At 43.2% G+C, this 14,523-nt stretch overlaps 1 protein-coding gene across 7 annotated transcripts in view; it reads right to left on the bottom strand.

Annotated features, from left to right (window-relative positions):
• Positions 1 to 14,523, bottom strand: part of KLHL24 (kelch like family member 24) — a 72,494-nt gene that overhangs the window by 53,802 nt on the left and 4,169 nt on the right. For 2 of the 7 annotated variants that reach the window (XM_056564598.1, XM_056564602.1), the window contains exon 2: positions 3,338 to 3,485. The exons of 4 other annotated variants lie outside the window; for them this stretch is intronic. The gene's annotated coding sequence lies outside the window, so the exon portion shown is untranslated. Of the gene's footprint in view, positions 1 to 3,337; positions 3,486 to 12,898; positions 12,921 to 14,523 lie in introns of those variants that run through there. One more of the 7 variants, XM_056564603.1, reaches the window with a different exon arrangement.

Below are 14,523 nucleotides of genomic sequence, written 5' to 3'. Positions count from 1 at the left end.
CCCAAAAGTGGGTGTTATGGGGAGAGTCCGGGGGTAAGTCATAAATACAAAGTATAAAAAGCAGCCCAGATAAAATTTAGCTTTAGATGTGAATAGAAAAGAAAACATAAGGTACGACCTCATTCACAGGGCAGAGATGCATCTTGGGGGCTATATGGCAGCACATGGAGTCCAATGTATCTTTCTACTATGGAACTACACAAAATGTGGCATGCTTCATCAGAGCTATACAGTGACCCCTCGACCTACGATGGCCCCGACATACGATAATTTCAACATGCGATGGCCTCTCAGAGGCAGCATCAACATACAATGCTTTTGTATGTCGGGGCCATCGCATAAACGGCTATCCGGCAGCGCTGACTGCTTCAGCTGCCACCGGATAGCCATTTACGGTGCCCTGTGTGGTCCGCTGACGATCACTTACCTGTCCTCGGGGCTCTGGCACGTCCTCTTCGGGATCCCCTGCATCGTCGGCGCTCTCCATTTTCGTCATCACGTCGCTGCGCACGCCGTCCCGTCATCCAATAGGAGCGGCGTGCGTAGCGACGTAATGGCGGCGACGGACACCGAGGATGCCGGGGAAGCAGAGGCCTTGCCGGAGCGTCGGGGACACCTCAGGGACGCGGCGACAGCGATGGACGGCGACATCCCGGGCAGCGATGACGAGCGGTGACTGTCCAGAGCGGCGGGGACAGGTGAGTACAACTTCCTCTAACAGTGGTCTACAAACTTTGGACCTCCAGATGTTGCAAAACTACAACACTCAGCATGCCCGGACAGCCAACGGCTGTCCGGGCATGCTGGGTGTTGTAGTTTTGCAACATCTGGAGGTCCGCAGGTTGTAGACCACTGTCCTATACTTTACACTGCACGGATTCCTCAACATGCGATGGTTTCAACAAACGATGGTCCAGATTACCATCGTATGTTGAGGGACCACTGTACTGAGGTATTGCAAGACCCTATGCACCTCTATGTGCGCCCTATCACAGATCTGTATAAAAATGTGCCTTCATTTCACCTGAGGTTTAGTCAAGCAGTAAGGGTGGCCATAAGCAGCATTTCTCTCCAATAAACATACATGCTCTATGATCTTAGCTGAGAGTGTCTGTGTTTTTAACAGGGAAATACAAGGAGAGAACTCTGGAAGTGGCTTATAAGGCATTGTAGAGATAGGACATAACATTCAACTGCTTAATCCTTCCAACATTATTAAGAAATGTATTTATTGTTAATTGTCAGTCTAAAACTCTGTTCACAAATGCTTTCCCCACCACAGTAGGAGACAGCATATCCTTAGGGGGTGTAGATTTTGGGGCCTACAAAATCTAAAAAAACAACAACATGGTTTTGCAGAGTGATATGACAGAAGTATTGTTATGTTAGGGTCCAGGTGTTGAGACCCGCACAACAGCTAAAATATAGTGTTGAGCGGCATAGGCCATATTCGAATTCGTGATATTTCGCGAATATATGGACGAATATTCGTCATATATTCACTAAATTCGCATATTCGTGTTTTATTTTCGCATATGCGAAAATTCACGTATGCGAAAATTAGCATATGCAAAAATTAGCATAAACCAAAATTAGTAGAAGCGGAAATTAGCATATGCAAATTTTCGCATATGCGAAAATTCGCACGCCAGTCTCACACAGTAGTATTAGAGCCTTCTTTACACCTCACAAGCTGGAAGCAGAGAGGGGTGATCACTGTGATGTGTACTGTGAAAAATATATATATATAAAAATATATTTAAAAAAACAATATTCGTAATTACGAATATATAGTGCTATATTCGCGAACAAAATTCGCATTGCGAATATTCACGAGCAACACTACTAAAATAGAGGGGCAGAAGTGCTATGAATCCATACATTACATGTTCAGCTTTCCAAAGAGAGCCGAGCAGAAACAATGGGGCATAAAGCTTAGCCGAGCCCTTATGCCCAATTATTTTAGTGACTGGTGGGGGTGTGAGCACCTGGAACCCCACAGATCAAAACTTCTGAAATGTCATGTTAGAAGTTTGTAAAAAGGATAGGTACCCTTTTAAGACAAAAGAGCTACTATAAGCCTACAGCATCCTCCTATGTAAACATACTCACACCCAAATGTTACATTTCAGATACTAAATTAATTCTTGCTACACAATGGCATGTAAACTATTGTTCATTGCTATCAGCAGTGTCAGTAGAAGTACAATGGATATTGTGTTTTCTCTCACTAGTAACAGGAAGTCTATGACCAGGAAAATATGAAATCATCTTTCCGAACACTTCTGGAAGCTACAGAATACGTTTATACTTCACTGAGTAGTTTTATCAGTCTGGTAGGGGTGAGAAAGGGGTAATACTGCACTGCCAGTGGGGGTGGCATAGAAGGGGCAATACTGCTGCCATTGGGAGAGTGGAGTGAATAGGGAAATACTGCTGACAATGGGATAGGGGAAGGAACGGGGGCAATACTACTGCTAGAGGGGGAGGGTTCAATACTTCTGCATGTGGTGTTGCACAATGGTATTTTTTTGCCACTGGTGGGGAGGTATCTTGTGCTGTATGGGGAGGTATCTTGTCCTGTATGGTCACATATGGTTAGTGCTGCTGGGGGTAATATGGGTGCTGTGTGGTGGTATTTATTTGCTAGTCAGACCTTAGCATTAACCATGGATTGACTAATGAGGACTGAGTAAAAAACACTAGAAATGAAACAGTAGGTGGATTTCTGACTCCCATTAACCCGAATACATATTGTAGGTAAGGCCCCTTTCACACTACAGGTATCACCCTGTATAAAACCTCAGTTATTACTCCCGGCAAAAAGTCCTTAAAATGTCCGGCAAAAAATCCCATTCATGTCAATGGGGTTCTTTGAACATCCTTTTGCATCAGGCATGTCCGTTTTTACTAATGTCAGTTATTTTTAACATCCGTTATCATCAGTTATTGTCAGGTTTTTTTAACATCCGTTTGTTGTACTGAGCATGCTCAGTACAGCTTTACAAAAAAAAAAAGGGTTAAAAACCTGATTTAAAAAAATGGATGTATCTGGTGATAACGGATGAACATCATCAGGTTCTTGAGAAAAAAAACATTTAAAATAACGGACGATGGTCATCAGTTATGGCATCCAGGTTTTTTTTCATCCGTTATTGTAAAATAACGGCAATAACAAAGCAGGATGATACCTGTAGTGTGAAAGGGGCCTTAGATGGTATCTGTGACTTAACTCCTGTAAATAACAACTGCACTATGAAAACAGTTCAAGAAAGTAACTGAACTCTTTATAATGGAAAAAAAAAGAACCGAGACAAGGTGCATTTACTGGAAATACCTGAACAATTCACACATGGAAAGTGAAGATTGAAGAGCTGATAAGTCCTCTTCAGATACAGTTCATTGATAGTTCAGGTACACGTTCTACTCTTTTCTGTTCAGTACAGAGACGCGTTTCAGGAGTCTGATAAATGCTGGGACCATATCTTAAAAAGATAAAAAGTGGTATTGTCGACTAACAAAGGACCTCACATACAGCATGCCAATAATGTGAGTCTGCAGCCAGCACACATCAAACATCTGCGCCTCTCTGTCTCTGTACTGTATGTCTCATACCCTGAGGTTATAACAGTCTTCACACTTCACAGAGCGCTGAAGCACAACGTTCATGTTAGCAAAACATATTCGAAATACTGGAACACCATACTATGAACAATGAAAGAAGTTGGGTTAAGGTGCAGTTCCAAACACAGCCACAAGAAGGAGTAACACTGTGTTGTGTACTGCAAAAAAGAGACAACATTTGAGCAAATTTTGCTCATTTTCAGGAATCTACAGAAACTAGGTGACAACCTGTGTGGGATATCTTAAAGCGGTGTTTCCCAACCAGTGTGCCTCCAGCTGTTGCAAAACTACAACTCCCAGCATGCCCGGACAGCCGTTGGCTGTCCAGGCATGCTGGGAGTCGTAGTTTTGCAACAGCTGGAGGCACACTGGTTGGGGAACACTGTCTTAAAGGGTACCTCTCATCAAATAAACTTTTGATATATTTTAGATTAATGAATGTTGAATAACTTTCCAATAGCATGTTAATGAAAAATATGCTTCTTTCTATTGTATTTTTCCCGATCAGTCCTGTCAGCAAGCATTTCTGACTCATGCTGGAGTCCTAAACACTCAGAGCTGCCAGCCTGAGCTGCCAGCCCAAACAGGCTGTGAACAAAGCAGGCGGGCAGCTCTGAGTGTTCTCCTTTGTGAAAAAAGCAGACTGGCAGCACGTAGTGTTTAGGACTCCAGCATGAGTCTGAAATGCTTGCTGCCAGGACTGGTAGGGAGACCCCTAGTGGTCATTTCTTCAAAGTGGAAAATTAAATAGAAAGAAGCATATTTTTTAATAACATGCAATTGTAAAGTTATTCTGCATACATTAATCTATAATATATCAAAAGTTTTTTTGATGAGAGGTACCCTTTAAAGTATATGTAGTGTCGAACTGGCAGAATGCTGAGACTTGTAGTGGGATCTCTGATAGTAGAGACAAAGGAAATGATGGATAATATTTACTACACACTATAGATGTTAGGGTAAATATAATTTAAAGTGTATTAAAGTTGATTTCTCAGGATTACATATCGATGACCTACACGTAGGACAGGTGGTCAGGTTCCGTACCCCGCTGTGTGAGAGGGTGCAGGAGTAGACATACTCTTCCTCTATTGCAAAAAAAAAGACAAGACTCCACATTTTTTTTTACATCTATGTAGGTGATATTATGTAAATTTTTGTGTTAAAGGGGTATTCCAGGAATTTTTTTTATTTGACTATGCTACAGGGGCTGTAAAGTTAGTGTAGTTCATAATATAGTGTCTGTACCTGTGTGTGACGGTTTTCTCACAATTCTTCTGTGATTTTCACCCCACTATTTTTTTACACCAGCATACAAAATTACTGTTGTCTCGGGTTTTTCCCAGCTTGCAATGCGGCCGAGACCTGACTCACTAGTCAGCTGATGACAGGGAGCCTGTCTGCTTCAATGGGTGGGGGGATAAATCTGCAACTAATGCAACAGCTGTAGGCACCCTGATTGAAAACCACAGGTCTTTTGTTTCAATGGGTGGGGTAGCTGATGTGTGGGAGGGAGGAAAATGGCATTGTGGGATTTGTAGTCAAAAATCACAAGTCAAACAGTAAATACAAGTTCACAAAAAGCTAGCCACAGTGTTATGGTAATCTCATGACATAGCCATTTAGCCCCAAGACAAGCACAGATCCTTCCTAAGCATGTCCATTACTTTCTGCCAGGTACGTACTAAGATCACCTTATGGTGGAGAACCCCTTTAATAAAAATATGTGATGTTTCAGTCCTAGGTATGCAAACCTTCCTCAAACACCAATTGCTCTTTAGATGTTATATAGTTCTTAAAGGAGAAGTCTCATGAAAAAAAAAATATATATCCTGAGTGCTGGGGCCCCCCCGCAATCTCCTGTATGGAACCCCGGCTCTCCTCTCCCATATAGCTCTATGCGAAAGCCATTCGGCTATCTTCAGCTCGCCCTATATAGAGTGGGCATGGCGCCCCCTGCTTCGGGCGGGGGTCGTGATGCACTGCTGTGGAGGAGAGCCGGGGCTCCATACAGGAGATAGAGTTTTTCTCTACAAGACATTTCCTTTAAAGGGGTACTCCGGTGGAAAACTTTTTTTTTTTTTTTAGATGAACTGGTGCCAGTAAGTTAAACAGATTTGTAAATTACTTCTATTAAAAAAATCTTAATCCTTTTGTTACTTTTTAGCAGCTGTATGCTACAGAGGAAATTCTTTACTTTTTGAATTTCTTTTTTGTCTTGTCCACACTGATCTCTGCTGACACCTCTGTCCCTGTCAGGAACTGGCCAGAGCAGCATAAATTTGCTATGGGCATCAGGTGTCAGCAGAGAGCACTGTAGACAACACAAAAAAGAGCGAGCAGCCACACAGGGGGCCTACGAGTTGCCGAGTGCACTCTGACACCGCGGAGCAGCCGTGATGTCTGAGTGCACTGCTCATGTACTGCAGCGTACTCAGACTAAACTCGGCGACTCGCAGGTCCCCTGTGTGGCAGCGGATTGCCGCTGCAAGCAGGAGCGGGGCGAGGGAAGGGGGTGGCAACAGCTGGGGGCACAAAATGCGCTGCAGGTCCGTTACGTGTGACCCTACCTTTATTGTGTTCACCATGACCACTTCCTCTGGCAGAGGGTTCTATAGTCTCACTGCTTTTACAGTAAAGAAGAAGGGCAGATAGTGTCACGTGTCCTGAAGAGAGGCCATCAATTTGTGATCAGTGGTGGCACAACCCCTGAGACCCCCAAAACCAACAAAATAAAGAAGTCACGGCACTTCAGGGCAGAAACAGCTGTAGTCCCAGGATCAACTGCATGTATGAATGTATATCTGTAAAAACAAAGACGGGCCACAATGATCTACCAAATGCTTTGAGCTCTTTTGTTCAGCTGATCATGGGGTTTCAGGAGTCGGACTCCCAGTGATCACAGTGCTATGAATAAGCCATCAAAAGATCAGCTACGTATCCTTCCAGAGATAGACGACACGATAGAAGGGTACGAAAGCGACACACAGCGATTGACGTGCAAAACTGGGGGAACATGAACGCACCTGTAAGTACTTCTCTAGCTATAATGTCATCCAGCTATTCTATGTCTTGCCAGAAATGTGTTTGTTTTTACTTATAGAAAAAGAAGATTCAAAAGCTATTTAAAAGTTCTCGCCAGAGCAGTAAGTAAACATTGAAGTAAAAAGAAACCAAGAAACGTCCTGATACACGAACACAGGAATGAGTTAAAAACACGAACATTAGGCTGAAGCTCAAAGACGTCAGCTTCCTTGTTGGTTTAAAGTAGAAACAAAGCAAGACGTCCCTTCCTCTTCTTTGACTTACAGGGAAATGAAAAAAACAGCTGAAAAAAAAAAGGCAACCCGGGTAACAGGAGGCCAACACCAGCACAGAGATTCGTTTAACCGCCCCGGGGCCTAACATGTTGGCAGACCGCCCGCAACTCGGAGAAAAGACACTGAAGCACTGACATACTAAAATAACCTCCTCAGCAACAGCCCGAGAGTGATCATTCTAACCAATGACCTGAGCTCAACTGACACCGTATGGAAAGCAGAACAGACACGTCCTGGAGCTCAGCGCCGCCGCCGCCGCCGCCAACGGAATATTCAAATAGACAATGCTGGAAGGTGAAGCAAATACGACACCGAAGCAGTGCAGAGCAGATGGCACAGCGAAGAGCTGCAATGGAGCCATAACCAGCAATTTACTTATATAATCTTACAAAACGCTCCCTTTAACACAGTGGTCTCAAACTGTGGCCCTCCAGATGTTGCAAAACTTCAACTCCCAGCATGCCCGGACAGCCAACGGCTGTCCGGGCATGCTGGGAGTTGAAGTTTTGCAACATCCGGGCATGCTGGGAGTTGAAATTTTGCAACATCTGGAGGGCCACAGTTTGAGGCCACTGCTTTAAAGGGGTACTCCGGTGGAAAACTTTTTTTATGATTTAAGAATATATGAATATCAGTTGATTTAAGAATATATGTTTTCCACCGGAGTACCCCTTTTCTTTTTTTTTTTAAATCAACTGGTGACAGAAAGTTAAAACAGATTTGTAAATTGCTTCTATGAAAAAATATTAATCCTTCCAGTACTTATTAGCTGCTGAATACTACTGAGGAAATTCCTTTCTTTTTGTAACACAGAGCTCTTTGCTGACATCACGAGCACAGTGCTCTCTGCTGACACCTCTGTCCATTTTAAGAACTGTCAGAGTAGGAGAAAATCCCCATAGCAAACATATGCTGCTCTGGACAGTTCCTAAAAATGGACAGAGATGTCAGCAGAGAGCACTGTGGTCATAATGTCAGCAGAGAGCACTGTGTTCCAAAAAGGAAAATAATTTACTCTGTAGTTCAGCAGCTAATAAGTACTGGAAGGATTAAGATTTTTTAATAGAAGTCATTTACAAATCTGTTTAACTTTCTGGCACCAGTTGATTAAAAAAAATAATAAAAAGAAAAAAAGAAAGAAAAGGGGTACTCCGGTGGAAAACATATATTCTTAAATCAACTGTTAAACAGATTTGTAACTTACTTCTATAAAAAAAAATCTTTATTCTTCCAGTACTTATCAGCTGCTGTATGCTCCAGAGGAAGTCATGTAGTCTTTTCTGTCTGACCACAGTGCTCTCTGCTGACACCTCTGTCAAAGTCAGGAACGGAGCAAATCCCCTTATCAAACCTCTCCTGCTCGGGACAGTTCCTCACATGGACAGAGGTGTCAGCAGAGAGCATTGTTTTCCACCGGAGTACCCCTTTAAGGACTTGTTAGTTATGCTATTCCCTAATACACAGTTGGCATGCATGGCACTAGGATTGGTGGCCAGCATGGGCATAGAACAGCATAGAACAGCAGCTTGGGGCAACCCCTCAATCCTGTCATCATTGATGGTGCTACTTCCCTTCTTTAAAGGAGACCTATCACCAGCGTAGCCAGTACTAACCTGATGGAGTCGAGTACTAGCCCTGGTGACATTGATCATGATATCACCTTATTTCTTTATTTCGATCTGTTGTACTGTTTTTATGAAAGATTAATAAATATGCAATTACATTGTTTGGTGTACTGGGGGTGTTAACTTGTCCCTAAGTGCACCGCTACACCCACCAGCCAGCTATTATAACTACGCCTGCCTATAAATATTTATAGACCTCTCTTTCAGTGACGTAGTTAGATCTCTCTGTATAATTTCACGCTTGCACAGTAAAGTTTGGCACGGCTGCCCTGCATTGTTACTGCGCAAGCACAACTTCAGCACTTACTACGAAAAAGATGGCCAAGCTACACAGCCGCTCTGGTCTTCACTTCCGGGTCTAGTCACCGCAGCTGCACACCTCTCAGGTCGATTCCAACTAAAACATCGATTCCAAAAAGTCGATTCCAATAACTTATATTATAGTTTGTTGTTTTATTACATTCTTAGAATTTCCAATAAAATTAGACAATTTTTGTTGTGGGTGGAGATATATATATAAGTCCAAAAAAGCTCAGCACCAGTCAGACCAAGGATCATGGGGAAAGCTGGAAATCTTTATTATCCCCTTTCATAAATGCAACGTTTTGGCAGCAATAGCCTTTATCAAGGCTATTGCTGTCGTAACGTTGCATTTGAGAAGGGGATATAAAGATTTCCAGCTTTCCCCATGATCCTTGGTCTGACTGGTGCTGAGCTTTTTTGGTCTCTTTCTATCTTGAATTTGGGCTGGAAGGCTAGATAATCACCTGCACAGAGGTCGATCCCCGGTGCTGTCTTACATCCTTCTATATATATATAGCTCCACCCACAACAAAAATCTTCATCTTGACCATTGAAAAGAAAAAAAAAAATATATATATATACACATACACACATATATATATATATATATATATATATATATATATATATATACATACACACATACATATATATATATATACATACACACATATATATATATATATATATATATATATATATATATATACACACACAGTGGTCCCTCAAGTTACAATATTAATTGGTTCCAGGACGACCATTGTATGTTGAAACCATTGTATGTTGAGACCAGAACTCTATGGAAACCTGGTAATTGGTTCTGAAGCCACCAAAATGTCATCCAAAAAATAGGAAAAAGTGAGGATTAAAGAGAAATAAGTAGATAACTAATACAGATATAGCAAATCCTTACATATAAAAGTAAGAAAGATCTGCTGGGAGCTGTAAATCACTGTCTGTTTCAGTGTTTCCCAACCAGGGTGCCTCCAGCTGTTGCAAAACGACAACTCCCAGCATGCCCGGACAGCCAACGGCTGTCCGAGCTTGCTGGGAGTTGTCATTTTGCAACAGCTGGAGGCACCCTCTTTGTGAAACACTGGTCTATGTAGAGGACAGAAGCTTCTTCGGGGTCCTGTACAGAACACGCAATGTCCTTTAAAAAAATAAATAAAAAAAAAGTAAAATGGAGCCGCCCCCACCTGATGTCTAAAAGAGCAGCTAACCCTGGCACAGAACGAGTACAGAACATGTAATACCTCCCTGAACTGTAGGGGGCGCTACCAGACACCAGTCAGTGCATACACTTTAGGAATACAGGTGTTTTACGATTGGTCGGTTCTTCCAGCCATTGACACGTTTCACAGATCTGGACTGTCAGTAGCATTGTATGTTGAGTCTGGTTTCAAGTTACAATGGTCCAGAAAAGACCATTGTATGTTGAAACTATTGTATGTTGAGGTCATTGTAAGTTGAGGGATCACTGTATATATATATTTTGACCCACAACAAATGCATTCTAATTTTATAAACAATTCTATACCTACATATATATTATGTATATTTATTTCAAGGGCCCATGCTGGATTCTAGTATTCTCGGAATGAGTAACTTACGTCCATATTGAACTGAGAAAAGTCTTTATAAGCTAAACAGGTATCTTATTCATAACAGGCAATGGGTGAGTAGCCCAGGAAGAAGAGGCCACGGTGACCTGCGCTGCAAGCTAAGCACACTCCAATACTAAAAGTGGCCAGATCGGTTTCCTCTTTGCAAAATTTTGGCAGGCAACAGGGGACAACAGAGCTGACATAAACAATGGAGAATAGAAAGGAGACCAGGCTAGGATGTGTAATTGTAAAGTGCCGCCACAGCGGAGGGTACAGCTCTGCATCTACATGACATACAGCTAACCCAAGCTTGACCGCACAAGGGCCAAACAATCTGAATTCAGCATTATAGGCCAAGGTAGTGGCCATTCGTGAGAAAAGACTTATAAAGATAAACAATAAATAAACACGTCCTTCTATGGCTTATTGCAAAAGCAAAGTACGGAAGCTAGACTGATAATCCCTATTTATTACCAGGATCATAAAGCGACATATTTGGTTCTTAGGAACACAAAGAACATCATTAGCTGATAACTATAAATGTGTCATAAAGAGATAAACACCAATAGAAGACTGATGAATCGGCACGTAAGCGACTACAGAGAACCTCCGGGCACCTTCCAGTTTCTGACATCATATTGCTGATGGCCAACATTCCCTTTACAACGTTTTATTTGAGGCCTGTAATATGGATCCACATATCCGCCTCTGGTCTTCTTATATCCCATTTTGCACAATTCGCTTGCGACTATCACTACTAGAAAGCTCCATTAACACTAAAGTGTTAATAAGAATAAAGAAGGTGTTGGGATTCACAGTGATCAGCTGTAGTCAGTGCAGAAATCATGAAGGGGAGATTTATCAAAACCTGTCCAGAGGAAGAGTTGCCCAGTTGTCCATAGCAACCAATCAGATTGCTTCTTAAATTTTGCAAAGGCCTTGTTAAAAATTAAAGAAGCGATCTGATTGGTTGCTATGGGCAACTGGGCAACTTTTCCTCTGGACAGGTTTTGATAAATCTCCCCGAAGTGTTCAATTTCCCTGCAGTGCCCCCATAGTGGAAAAGAATCATTACACAGTTCCTATTTAAATCAAAGGGATGTCTGGGTAATGAAGGACAGGGCAACCTCCAGAAAAAAAGATGCTCTAAGTAACCATTCTAAACACTGATCAATAGATGAGGATCCTTAAAGGGGTACTCCGGCGCTAAGAAATCTTATCCCCTATCCAAAGTATAGGGGATAAGATGCTTGATCGCGGGGGTCCTGCCGCTGGGGACCCCCATGATCTTGCACGCAGCACCCCGTTATAATCAGTCCCCAGAGCGTGTTCGCTCCGGGTCTGATTACTGGCGATCACCCATGTGATGTCACGCTCTGCCCCCTCAATGCAAGCCTATGGGGGCACCATAAGTCCCAGCAAGGCAACAGGGCTCCCAAATGGTTCCACTGCATCGCCTCCACTCTGCTTCATACTGTTGGCGTGTCATAACATCTGCACCCTGCTCAGTAAAAGGCAGTTATCCATAACCCGACATCGGTGTGTTTCTTTACTCCCCGTGTCTGGCCCAGGAGAAGCTGCGTCCACCTCGGACCATATATATGCTAACGGTGCCCTGGCGTCACAAAGTGATCAGGTATTCCTAGAACTCCCATGTCACCACATATGCCAAAATGGTTATTTCCATATTTTGATATCTCACACAACCAGAATAACCAAGTATGTCCAAAGTAAGGTCCTCTGTTCTTCTCTGGTAATGAACTTGTGCAGAGAAACACCCCACCAGAGGCCTTCATAGGAGAAGGCAGACATCCACACTGTCACATTGTAAGACATCACCTATCCTTTGGATAGGGGACAAGATAAGATGTCTGATAGCGGGGGTCCCGCCGCTGGGGACCCCGCAATCTCTAATGCAACACCCACCTGTGTGAGCGGCACGCCAGCACTGGAGGCTCAGAGTCTGACGCCTCGCGACTATGGGGCCAAAGTATCGTGACATCACAACTACCCCCCCGTGTAACGTCACTCCCCACCCCCTCAATACAAGTCTATGGGAGGGGGTGTGACGTACCCCTTTAAGAGGGAAAGTCAGAAGGATGGAGTTGTACGGTGCCCACCTATCCAAACATGGTGACATTTGGATGTGGGCACCAACATGGAGCTCTGTTTCTACTCTACTCAAACATCCTGTATGAGACATTGTGAAAAATCTAAACTTTCTCCAAATGACCTGTGATCTGTTCAGTATATGAATTATCTGTGTGCAGATCGATCCGACATGTAACTGTTCTGTCCTAGAGACTGGACAAAGAAACAACACATCTCATCCTCAGCTACAGTAGAACATGAGCAGAAATCCGGCATATGATGCAGCTCACCAAGGTGCCTTAGGCTGCTTAAGAATAAATAACCCTACCTCATGTTACGAAACATTGCCCTCGCCTGTGATGCAAGCAAAAGCTGGGACATGGTGTAAATAAACACTGTAAGCCGGCTCACGTGATTAGACCGAAGCTCTGCCCTGCGAGCAGCCGTTTGCCTTTGTCTGTGTACAGGTGAGAGAGGACAGGTGAGCAGTATCCAGATAACACAAGAGAACTACCACAGCTTCTTAAAGGGGTACTCCACTGGAAAATATTTTCTTCTAAATCAACTGGTGTGAAAAAGTTAAACAGATTTGTAAATAACTTATACTTATAAGCTGCTGTATGCTCCAGAGGAAGTTCTTTTCTTTTTGAATTTCCTTTCTGCCTGACCACAAGTGCTCTCTGCTGACACCTCTGACCATGTCAGGAACTGTCAGGGCAGGATAGGTTTGCTATGGGGATTTGCTCCTACTCTAGACAGTTCCTAAAATTGACAGAGGTGTCAGCAGAGAGCACTGTAATCAGGCAGAAAGGAAATTCAAAAAGAAAAGAACTTCCTGTGTATTAAACAGCAGCTGATAAGCACTGGAAGGATTGGGATTTTTTAATAGAAATAATTTACAAATCTGTTTAACTTTCTGGCACTAGTTGATTTAAAAGAAAATGTTTGCCAGTGGAGTGCCCCTTTAAGAGCCCTTTTATAATCTAAGGGGGATTACCCTATTGTACTGCCATCCCTATAGACCAGTGTCTCAAAACCAGCGTGCCCCCAGCTGTTGCAAAATTACAATTCCCAGCATGCCTGGACAGCCAACGGCTGTCCGGGCATGCCGGGAGTTGTAATTTTGCAACAGCTGGGGGCACCCTGGTTGGGAGACACTGCTATAGACACCCTGGAGCCACCTGCTCATAACAATAATCCGCTCTATAGCCAACCTCACTTTACAGCCCAAGAGAGGAGCAGTTTCTATAGTAGGAAGAAAAACGGTGACAGGGACACAAAGTCCACTCCTAAACAATGTGTTATTCCATAGAGACGGGAAGTACTGGAGATCCAACCTTTTATCCCAATGCAGGTGACAATACTGGATCTATATAGGACTGTGTTGTTAGTACTTGGCCTCCACACTGTTTATTACTAAGCAGTGCCAAAATATATTCATTCCATTTTTCCTGATCTCCTTATGAACAGAGAAAAAAGTAAATTTTTACCAGCTATTCATTATTCATTTTTAGTGATGAGCGGCATGGGCCATATTCAAATTTGCGATATTTTGTGAATATACGGACGAATTTTGCATATTCGTTCACTTTTTTTCCAATGCGAAATTCATAATTAAATTCGTATAGTGCTTAGAGCTGGGCGGTATGACCAAAAACGGCTATCACGGTATTTTTGTAACTTATGGTGGTTCCACGGTATATAACAGTATTTCTCCCCCCCCCCCAAATCCTGTGACACGCGAACGCTGTTCTGCCCCCCCCCCCCCAATTAATTATCAGCCCAGCTCTGCGCTGTCCCCAATCGGGGAACTAATCACATGTCACCCGCAAGTGCTGCCTTCCTCGTCCTCCCGTTTGTTGCGGCCCGCTGGCGCTAGAACTCTATACTTCTTACATGACAGTGTACTCAAGCTATCACCGGCCGAGGTGGAACATCACTCTGGCCATTGAT

Source organism: Hyla sarda, chromosome 3, assembly GCF_029499605.1.
Source record: "Hyla sarda isolate aHylSar1 chromosome 3, aHylSar1.hap1, whole genome shotgun sequence".
NCBI classification, from domain to species: Eukaryota; Metazoa; Chordata; class Amphibia; order Anura; family Hylidae; genus Hyla; species Hyla sarda.
The sequence above is the reverse complement of the archived record's forward strand: the minus strand, read 5'-3'. Positions and strand labels throughout refer to the sequence as shown.